This window comes from Saccoglossus kowalevskii, chromosome 4, assembly GCF_978046115.1.
Source record: "Saccoglossus kowalevskii chromosome 4, keSacKowa6.1, whole genome shotgun sequence".
Taxonomy (NCBI): Eukaryota; Metazoa; Hemichordata; class Enteropneusta; family Harrimaniidae; genus Saccoglossus; species Saccoglossus kowalevskii.
In genome coordinates this window covers 26771607-26783799 of record NC_140644.1, presented here as the reverse complement: position 1 = coordinate 26783799, position 12193 = coordinate 26771607, and positions in this window count along the sequence as shown.

Here is a 12193-nt window from a genome sequence, read left to right as displayed (position 1 = left end):
CCAGTCTTGGGCGAGTCTTGGTTCAGCCTTGCGAGAGTCTTGGGGACACTTTTCCCCAGGGCACTGTGTCTTATAGAGTGCTCGATTGACCGACTAAGACGAGATCTGAAACGTATTTCGTTGTGTGTGTCTTATTTGACTGTAAAGTTAAAGTGACTTTCCCGATCCCGTACCTCAAGGGGACGAGATATAGAGACGAGACGAGATTTTCCCCTGACAAGTGTGGAGAACCCGAGAGAAAGAGATTTTCCCCCTGATATATACTGAAATAGCCATCGAAATGCGTTACTTGGTCAGAGACTTTTATTCAAATCTCTTTTCTCCCGATCCCACTTCACCAGAATGTCAAGATGAAATATTAGCAGATTTGCCACAACTCGACAATGTTCTTAAAGAAAGATGCGATGATGAGTTAACGTTTGATGAACTTTCTACAGCAGTCAAACACTTGTCAAACGGCAAGACACCAGGTATTGACGGGTTGCCGAATGAATTCTTTAAACATTTTTGGTCTCTTCTGGGACATGACCTACATAAGGTATTTCTTGCATCAATTGAGGATGGTCAATTGCCTACATCCTGTCGACGTGCAGTTATTACACTTCTCCCAAAAAAGGGTGATAGCAGCTTACTCAAAAATTGGAGGCCAGTGAGTTTATTGTGTACGGACTATAAGATTTTAACCAAGGCAATGTCCGCTCGATTGAAAACAACTCTGACTCTTTGACGTCATCCACCAGGATCAAACGTACTGTATTCCAGGGCGACAGATTTATGACAATATACATCTTGTACGTGACGTCATTGATTACTCCAACATAAATAATTTGCCACTAGGTATCGTCGCCCTGGATCAGGAGAAAGCGTTTGATCGTGTAAATCATGCCTACCTTTTTAAAACGCTCCATGCATTTGGGTATTGGGGAGAACTTTATTAAATACATTAAATTAATCTATACTGACACGGAAAGCCTCATACGTGTTAATGGTTCGCTAACCAGTCCTGTCTCTTTTCAGCGTGGTATACGCCAGGGATGCTCTTTGTCCGGACAACTATACACACTGGCTATTGAGCCCCTACTACAAAAAATTAGAACAAAACTCAAATATGTGGTGTTAATACACGCAACTCTGGTGGGAATCATGTGACTCAGTCTGCATACGCAGATGATGTAAGTTGTTTTATAACTGAGAACAGCGATTTTACCAAACTAGAGGAGTGGCTACATATTTACGAGTCTGCCAGTAATTCAAGAGTTAACTTTGCCAAATCCCAGGGACTTTGGGCTGGTCGATGGAAACACAGAACCGACAACCCAATAAATATTACTTGGAACAATGAAGGACTCATAGTACTTGGAATCTTTCTTGGTAATAACACTTCATTTGTTAATAAAAATTGGGATAATGTCTTTAACAAACTCGAGGACAAGCTCGATTGGTGGACAAAGTATGCTCCAGCATTGTCTTATAGAGGGCGCACTTTAATAATCAATCAACTGGTGGCGTCTAAGCTGCTTCATTGTCTTGTCACGTTAAGTCCTCCAAAACATGTCATTGATGAACTTCAAAAACTTTTTCTCAATTTCTATGACAAACAATTGTTTATTGTTGATTACCCAAAATTCAATGCGAACTTACCTGCGTTCTACTGTGGCCTTCTAGATATATGGTCTTCCCTCACAGCACTAAGGAAACACAGTCCGTCAACCCTTCAAGACATTTACCAAGAACCTCTATTTTTCAATCCGTTAATTCTGCATCCAGTTACGTATATGTCATTCAATATCGTACAATTCCGTGACGCTGGCATTACAAAGGTCGGTGACCTGCTGAACAATAACACCTGGCTTAGTGTCGATGCCATTCACGATATTGTTGTTTGCCTTGTGGAAAACCCTTAACGATTTGATCAGTGGTGGTAAATCTAACTCTCTCAACGTTAATATTTCAGTTGGCAATAACCTCGAAAAAATTGTTAATAATTTCAATACACATTTCGCTTCTGTTGCCGACAAGTTACGACCCAATATTTCAGTGGGTGATTCATATTTTACGAATTTACGGAAAGTTATTGAACCCAAATTGACCAATACTCGACAATTTGTTATTCCGCCGGTCACATGCCAGTTCGTGAAGAACCAATTGTTTTCTCTATCTAGTTCTAAGTCGGCTGGCCTTGACAATACATCATCTAAACTTTTGCGTATTTCTGCTCCATTCATTTGTGAAAGTATTGTTTATTTATTCAACCTTAGCATTTCATCAGGTATTTTTCCAGACATGTTTAAGCATGCCAAAGTTATTCCATTACACAAGGGCGGATCCCAGGACTTGTGTAATTTTCGTCCAATTTCGCTTCTCCCAATAATCTCAAAAATCTTTGAAAAACACGTGCATGATCACTTATACCATTATTTAATCAGTAATGATTTAATTTCTAAATCGCAGTCAGGTTTTCGGAAATCACATTCTTGCCATACAGCTATGATTAAGCTATGCGATGCATTACTTAGCAATATGGATGATGGCTTATTGTGTGGTTTGCTTTTCCTTGATTTAAGCAAGGCGTTTGATATGGTAGATAAACACGTATTATTAAATAAGCTCTCAATTTATGGCATTTCTCCAATCTCCCTTGTTTGGTTTAATTCTTATTTAACTGACAGAAAGCAAGTCGTGTATTTGATGGGTAAACAGTCGGATGCTGTCAATATTCGACATGGCGTACCACAGGGTTCGATTTTAGGACCATTATTATTTCTTCTATTTATTAATGACCTACCATTATTTCTTGAAAACAGTTCCATTGATATGTATGCGGACGATCAAACTCTGTTATCGTCTGGACCAAGTATCAATGTAGTCACAAAGCGCATTAATGATGATGTTTGGCCAATTTTGCGTTGGGTTAATTGCAATTACATGTCAATCAACACATCTAAATCAAAATCTATGCTTGTTGGATCCCGTCAAAGGCTAAATAATAATGGCGAAGATTTTCTGGTTAACTTCAATGGTGAAATAATTAAAACAGTCAGTTTCGAAAAGTCGCTCGGGGTGGTTTTAGATAAAACTCTATCATGGGATCATCATGTTGATATGCTTTGTAAAAAGCTTAGCCAAAGAATTGGTGTTCTTATGAGAGTTCGCAGCTTCTTACCTATTTCCGTCAGAAGAACATTGTATTTTTCATTTATTCAGTCGTTATTGGACTATTGCTGTATAGTATGGGGAAATACAAGTCAATCAAATTTATGTCGGGTGTATAAGCTTCAGAAAAGGGCAGTTCGTGTAATTTCCTCTGACAACTTTAGCCAATCGTCGTTCGAACTGTTCAAAAAACATAGTATCTTGCCTATCGATTACAGAATTTCATATTTTCTAGGTATCGTAATGTATATGGCAACCAATGGCTTGGCGCTTTTATATATAAGTGAAATGTTCAGTCCTATCTCCCAAACCCACAAGTATAGTACACGTTCCTCTCTTAAAAATAATTTACGCATTACTAAATGGAAAACATCCATGGGTCAGAGGACGTTTCAGTATAGAGGGGTAACCCTATGGAATAACTTGCCATTCCATATCAGAAATTCAGCCTCTTTAGGCATTTTTAAGAAAACCTACAAAATTTATCTGGGTGAAAAATTTGTTGTAAATGGCTCAAGCCTATAATATGTATATTGTATTTTTTGTCCCTACAGAGGGCCCAATGAAAATTACTTTATTGTATATTGGCCTACCCTCTTTAAATAAAGTGTTAAATAAATAAATAAATAAATATTGTCTCTATTTATTCCAAAAGACTAGTCACTTCGATGCTTGATAATCTACATCGGGCCATACCAAACAAATGGAAAGAAATACTTGAAAGCCACAACATCAATGAAGATACTAATCCACATGACGTTAACTATTATCTAGAATTAATCTACAGGGACGATGACAACGATTTGCTTCTCAATTGCCCTCTCTACATTTTTGAAAGGGGTGCAATATATCAATTTCTGTTACTTAATCGATTTTTCACCAAAACCAACCTTTTAGATGGTACAGTGTGGCACGATCTTCTCTCTCTGAGTCCACAGGAAAAACCCAACTTTTCAGAGTGTTATTTGCCGCCACTTACAAAAAAAGACGGGGACTTGTCATGGCGAATTCTACATGGTGCCTATCCCACTGGAGGCTTTCTGCTCAAAACTGGTTTCCAAGATTCAGACCTTTGCCCCTCTTGTAGAGAAAAGGATGCATATATTTATTGATTGTCAACGACTCGTACCTGTTTTTATTCTCCTTAATACATTAATTTCTCAATTGCTGGATGTGCGATTACTTCCACATTATATTCTGGGCTCACCTAGGAAATCATAAAAAGTGTCGCCACAACAACGCCTCCTATGCTTTATTGTTGGAAATATTAAAGCAGCTATTCATATAACGTGCTACAATAAAATCAAGGACTTAGCTGATACATATGTGCTGCAATGTTTTAAAGGCCGTATCAGATCCAGGATAAAGAACGAGCACAATTACCATCTACTGGCAAAATGTCGTACCGGATTTGAAGCACTATGGTGTTTCAACGACGTCCCAGCTGCTGCAGATGGCATGAACCTGCAAATACGAGAATATCTGATGAAATAACAATCTATCATTATCGATTTTACCGTTTTTAAGAACTCGGAATTTTACTATACATGAACTTTTTTGTAATGCGTTTACTCTATTATCACAATATTTTAATATCGCACATATCTCGAGTATTATGTAAACGTGTAAACTTACCTTATCGTTTATTGAATCTCGAATATATTTTTTGATCGTAAACATGAAACTTTTTTTAAATCTGTAACTAAATAATGTAATATTTTTATACTGAGAATAAAATAATAGAAATGTATGTATGTAAATGAGCATACACACGCCTTCACGTCGCTCCTGAAAGCAAAGTTGCATTTGTTGCCATTGTTGAGGAGACCGTTATCATGTTTTATTGTACATATGTACCCCATGTAATCCTATTTGATAAAGTAGCATTTTGATGTTATAAAAGCAAAGTTGCATTTGTTACCATTGTTGAGGAGATCGTTATCATGTTTTATTGTACATATGTACCCTATGTAATCCTATTTGATAAAGTTGCATTTTGATATTATAAAAGCAAAGTTGCATTTGTTACCATTGTTGAGGAGATCGTTATCATGTTTTGTTGTACATATGTACCCTATGTAATCATATTTGATAAAGTTGCATTTTGATGTTATAAAAGCAAAGTTGCATTTGTTACCATTGTTGAGGAGATCGTTATCATGTTTTATTGTACATATGTACCCTATGTAATCCTATTTGATAAAGTTGCATTTTGATATTATAAAAGCAAAGTTGCATTTGTTGCCATTGTTGAGGAGACCGTTATCATGTTTTATTGTACATATGTACTCTATGTAATCCTATTTGATAAAGTTGCATTTTGATGTTATAAAAGCAATACTTATAAATCAGTTCAACACACTGCAATTGTGACAGTCTGTCTTAATATTACATATACTAACATAATATGGTTTCTATATATTGGAAAGACCTAAGACTTGTTGACATTATGATGCAGAGTTGCACAATAACTGGTGGCTAATTCTAATCTGTGATTATGTTAAAAATATTGTGGGAAAAGTACATAGTATTCTTTAGTGTCTATTTTGATTTCTCCCTCGTGTAGATTCTACCAATAGCTACGATCGTCCACTTGTCTGCATGTCTATGTGTATATCGACATCTACGATTAAAACTTTGATTGTTTTGGTTGGGCCATTCATTTTTCATGTTACAAGCAGGTCACAACTGCACTCAATTGAGGTGAACAAATTTAACAAAAATATCTAATGTAATGATTGTTTGTGCTTTAGAGGATCAGCCTACAGGCCTGTTTGTTTGTGTCAATCATTATATACCGTAATATAATGCATCATTATTGCAGATAGTTATGCAGCCAGTGCGATATTGAATGTGTATGAGTAACCTATCACATGACCATATACGGTCATGTCCTTGTTAATTACCGGTAGGCCAGGTAATCATATTCACAGAAATTATCTGTAGATATACATGTGTAATAAACTGGCAATTTTGACATTGTACAAATGTTCACCCCACAGAGGTGGACAAACAGTTCCAGCCCGCGTTCTCAATGAACTGTAAGAGTCTTTAAAACTGTATGCCAGGATAGTAGTATGTTTGCCTTGGCAGACAACCAGTTATTTGAATATTATGCACAAAGACGAGTATATGTTCATCGGTTCAATCAGGGTGTAATTGAGTGCAGAGACTTTCTAAATTGTCATGCTTTGTTTTCACATTAGCAAATAATCTCTGTACTTCTGACCAAATCTATTTTCGTTCAGGTATTCATAAGTATGTTCAAATCTGTATTTTCTTGCATGGGAAATAGCGGAAAAAAATTCTGGATATGCATTTTAAGAATTGACTCCTGGATATTGATAATATAACTGTGGAAAGTGTTACCTGACAAGAATATAATGTATCTCAGACATTGTTGTGTTATATATTGTGTCTGGTATTTAGTCCCTGTTCGGACGCAGTCCGAAAACGGGAATGTTTTGACCTTTGTGCATTTGTGTATCCGTGCATCTGTGCGTGCATCCGGACTTGTATCTTAGACATGCCTGGACCAATCACAATCAAACTTCACACATACATCATACATATTATACATATGCACATCAATTTGTGTTACAATCTGATACAAGAATGGTGGCCATTTTTATGCTGAAAAAATATCAAAATCAAGTACTAGTATTTATGGATGGATTTTGTTTAAACTTGGTACATACATTAGAGATGGGTTCCTGATGCACGTCATTTTATTTTTCAGATCGAATTCAAAATGGCTGACTGGCAGCCATTTTGTTTAAACAAATGCACTTCTAGAGCCATATCTCTGATATGCTTTGACTGAATATGATCAAATTTTATATATTCATTATACATCATGACAAAGATATATTGGTTTGACTGTCTGATTCAAAATGGCTAAATGGCAGCCTTTGTTCTAAAAAAATCATCAAAAATCAAGCATTTCTGGCATTCTAGAACCGGATCTTGGCATTTATGGATGGATTTTGTTCAAACTTGGTACATACATTAGAGATGGGTTCCTGGTCCTGTCATTTTATTTTTCAGATCGAATTCAAAATGGCTGACTGGCAGCCATTTTGTTTAAACGAATGCACTTCTAGAGCCATATCTCTGATATGCTTTGACTGAATATGTTCAAATTTATATATTCGTTTCACATCATGTTATAGATATATAGATGTACTAGTATTCAAAATGGCCGACTAGTGGCCATTTTGTTTTAATTAATGCTGTTCCAGAGCAATATTTCTCAATATGGACAAGTACTCGTTTGACCATCAGATACAAGATGTCAATCATTTTAATGTTAAAAAATCATCATAATCAAGCATCATCTCCTGGATCCATACTTCTGACATGTTTATGTTCGAACGCTATTACTATAAACAAAACTATATATCTTAATTTGATAACTAACTGGGGCTGTGCCATGCATGGCTTGTTTAACGAAATTATATCTAAGTGAAGGCTATGCTTCTAAGACGCGTGTTAAACCCGGTAGCCTGTATAGTTAGTCACATTGCATAATTTGAGATCCGTTGGCATGGTTGTGTGAGATTGTATGCTAGTTCCTGAACTGTATTTGTTTATGTAGATTAGTTATATTCGTCAATTGCTCAATGAACGGATTACTATTCCTTTGTTTCTTTTTGATATTTTGAACGCGTTCAATTACCATTTTTTGCGTTCAGTACACTATCAACAATTATCTAATTAATATGATCCCTGATTTAATGTGATAACCTGTAACATTGAACAATGGTAGTTGCCTATTATTACATGCAGTTAATCATAATGGATATACGTGTTCTGCTGGCAATAATACAGCATATTAGCACAACTGACAAATAGTGTTAAAATTATTAAATGATATTTTTATTTTTTAATTATTGTTCTTTGCTCATTGGAACACCTGAAAGCAATATTTAACACGTAAGATTTACAAAAATTGGTATTGAAAAATACTACGTAGAATGTGCAATTTTCATTTTCTGCCATCAGAATGCAGCAGAGCTCAAAAAAATCTTTGTCACATGGATATTCTCCTTTGAGAGTACACTCTTCTAAGCATACTTGTATTTCCTCCGTTGAAACGCGAACACTATAATCTGTAGTTCCGAAGCTCTGGGGAGTTTCATTCAACATAATTGGACGGCCTGCTGGTACGACTTGATTTCGTGAAGGTCTGATCCTATGAGTATTCCATACCCGAACAACTTCGTTAAGTTCATTCTTTAGAAACGAAAAAAAGATTACCAATATTATACCATTATTACCAATATGCGTATCAAAAATTAAAAACTTCTTTGCAGCCATACCAGCAGTAATCTTTCGATAAATTTCGATTGATTCTCATAAACGAATATATACGTTATTATTTTTAAAGAAGACAATGCCAGCCTCTTGCAATAACTTGCATTATTTTAATAGATTTATGATCACATATATCGTGTAATTAATTAAAAATGCTAGATGTAAACCATATTGGCCCTAATTAGTATAACTAATGAATATGAATAGAGCTTTGTCACAAATAGAGAGTTAATTCTATTCTACCTGTATCATATTTAAATAACAAAACTGTATAAGATTTTTATCCAAATATCCGCCATCAAAATAGCCGTCATCTTGGATTTGTTGAAACAAATTCATCCAGAATTGTACGTTTTCCTTGCGAAGTATGCCCCAGAAGAATTCTATACGTTGATTACTTGTACTAGTACCATTCATAAAAGCAGTGTCGGGCGAATTGTCATCATTTCGTCGTAGGAATCTCTGCATCTGTTCTACATGCCCATTTTCTGTTCCTTTGTCACCACGGACTACTCTCGGCATCCTCCATTTTTTATTACAACATCCATATAGTAGCCAGCAACTACTCTAGGATCATTGTTCGTCGTATACGCCTCCATCCACGTGATGTACCGTGAATATCCGTCAACAGCCCCATGTATGTAGTTCGGACCAGATGTGCGATATTGCCGACGCCTTAAACGTCTTCTGCGACGGAGATTCACCCCCTCTGGATCAAGAATAAGAAGGAGAAGTCTCACCGTTTCTCTGTCAATAACAATTCCATGTTGGATGCATTTCTGGTGCATCCACCTGTATCCATGCAGTTGTCCAGAACCTCTCAATTCCCCTTCAATAAAGTTAGCAACATGGAGTATATCGCTTTTGAACTTGCGTCTGTACAGTCCGAAACCATTTAACAGGCGTTTCAGGTGTCTTAAACTAATTATAAATCCATGCTGTAGTTCTAGTATACTTTTAATCTCCACATTGCTTAACCCGAGTAAGAAATAATGCACCAGAAGGCGAGCCCTTTCAGCCATATCTGTAGTTACGCTGCATGGATACTAGAGCAAGACTAAAACGACGTTAAATAAAATGTTATTGTTCTCGAAAATCGAACTTCGCTACATTGTAATAACGAGATTCACTTTTATTTATCTCGAAATACGAACTTCGCTACATCGTAATAACGAGATAAAATTTTATTTTTGTCGAAAAACTAACTTCGCTACATCGTAATAACGAGATAAAATTTTATTTTTCTCGAAATACGAACTTCGCTACATCGTAATAACGAGATAAAATTTTATTTTTCTCGAAATACGAACTTCGCTACATCGTAATAACGAGATAAAATTTTATTTTTCTCGAAATACGAACTTCGCTACATCGTAATAACGAGATAACATTTTATTTTTCTCGAAATACGAACTTCGCTACATCGTAATAACGAGATAAAATTTTATTTTTCTCGAAATACGAACTTCGCTACATCGTAATAACGAGATAAAATTTTATTTTTCTCGAAATACGAACTTCGCTACATCGTAATAACGAGATAAAATTTTATTTTTCTCGAAAAACGAACTGCGCTACATCGTAATAACGAGATAAAATTTTATTTTTCTCGAAAAACGAACTTCGCTACATCGGAATAACGAGATAATATTTCTTATTTTTTTACAAAGCGTGGCCCTATTAGGCTTCCGTATTATGAAGACAATGTAATGTTCATTACGTACGAGCAAATGAAAAAAGTAAAACTACCAATTTTAAACAGAACATAACAAAATCATCGGATTAAGTGAATTATTGATGGGAAGGGTTATGTGTGTCGGACCCCATCTTTCAAAATGAGCTTATAAGTAACATCAACTTCGGTCAAAAACGAGCTTCTTGTCACCGACAAAAAACACAATGCATTGTGGGTAATCACATACACAGTGTGGTGCCATCTGGTGGCATTGTATTGGAATTCATTATATCTTCATGATCTCCTGGGAGCCGTGAGCCAAGTAGCGATATTCCTTGACAGGATTCTGGACAGGGAGCAACTGTATATAATTTATGGCAAGTGTACATTTCAGAATATGAAAAACCGAGTAAACCGAAATCCCCTCAGGTTGAACTAATCACAGTCGCCGTTCGTAAGAAAGGGTGAATTCATGTTGTTATGATTCTGAAAATGTTCGTTGTTTTAAATTGTATTAGAATTTTTCTTGTTAGGCTACGATGATTTTGTCTCCAAAATTTATAATTAAGATTCCATTTAGTTAGATGAAATGTATTGCATTTATTCTAATTTATACAGTGTATTTGAGCATATATTGACTAAAATCGTCTTATCCATACATTTGTATTTTTACTAGTATGTTTTTTTTTATATTTTTCTATTTCTACTGGCTTGATACGGCACATTCCCATAAACAGGTAAAAAATAGACATATGATTCGACCTATCTATTTTTGAACAAGACCACCTAAGTTGGTGAGATAGAATAGAACACTAGTTGAAAGGTCCGAAACAAGTCTTGTCAAGTGGTCGGCATGTAATGACATCACTTGTAATATTCAAATAAATGGTCATATAAAATGTTAATGAAATCTTTTTGTGTAAATAGCATAGGTTCTTCGTCGGATACATTTTAACCAACAACTATTGTACCAGTTATAATATATGTACTTCGCCCATTACAATATTGAACGGGTCTCGCCAGTGAACAGGGCATCTTAAAATAAAAAGATGTGTCTTTACCTCATCACTAGCAAACGACAAAAAAAAGAGTTTTCTTCATTTAAAGCTGAATTCATTCTATGAACATTACTTCTTGCCTGGGGAGTTTCAACCATTGGACTAGCATCAGTTCCCTTCGGACCGCCTATGTTTCAAATCATGTGGTTTCGGATCAGAAGTAATTCTGGAAACAGTCCCTTTATAATACGGGCTGTGTTCTGGCGAATCAGCCAACATTTCAGTAATTTTACACAGTAACCTACAAACTAGACAATGTTTGTCCAGGTTTTATGATTTGAATATAAAAAATAATGTCAAAATTTATCTAGTTGATAACTATAATTATAATAATTATAACTATAATTAAGTTTGCAAATGACAATAAGTATTCTGAAAAATCCATGTCAACAAATATTTAGTCCATTGTCTGATCACTAGCGTAACCTCATCACTGATTGGCTGTTGCCAGGAATTCAACTTTTCATTCGAGGTGAATCGCGATCCTATATTTTCAGAAAACACCTCTAGCTCAATAAAATTATTTACTAACATATGGTAACATTTATCTGACTATTTTGTGAGTCAATGTCCTGGCAAAATGTGACCTTTAGCCCATTTAAAAAGCTCATTTGTGAATCTTGCAAAGTGATCACGCATATTCCACTGGCCGACGGAGATTTATTCGTTAATGAATGCGACTTTGGAGAACCGTGGTTAAGGTTCGCACTATATGTCAGCACTTGCAACTTGCACATAAAAAAGAGTCAAGAGATACAAAATTGACTTTCAATGTCGCCGGGCACAAAAATAATTTTTTAAAGGACGGTTTCATTTATTGTTTTGTTGCCACGTGTCAATAAACGCCGTGTACTGGTACTCGAATGCAGAGCAGAACAAAATTGCACACTGGACGGAGATCAGTGTTCGGGCATGGATAAAAATATAGGGATTATTTTTAAGGATTAAAAAAGCTAAATAGTCAATACACGACAACGCCGTGCACTGATAC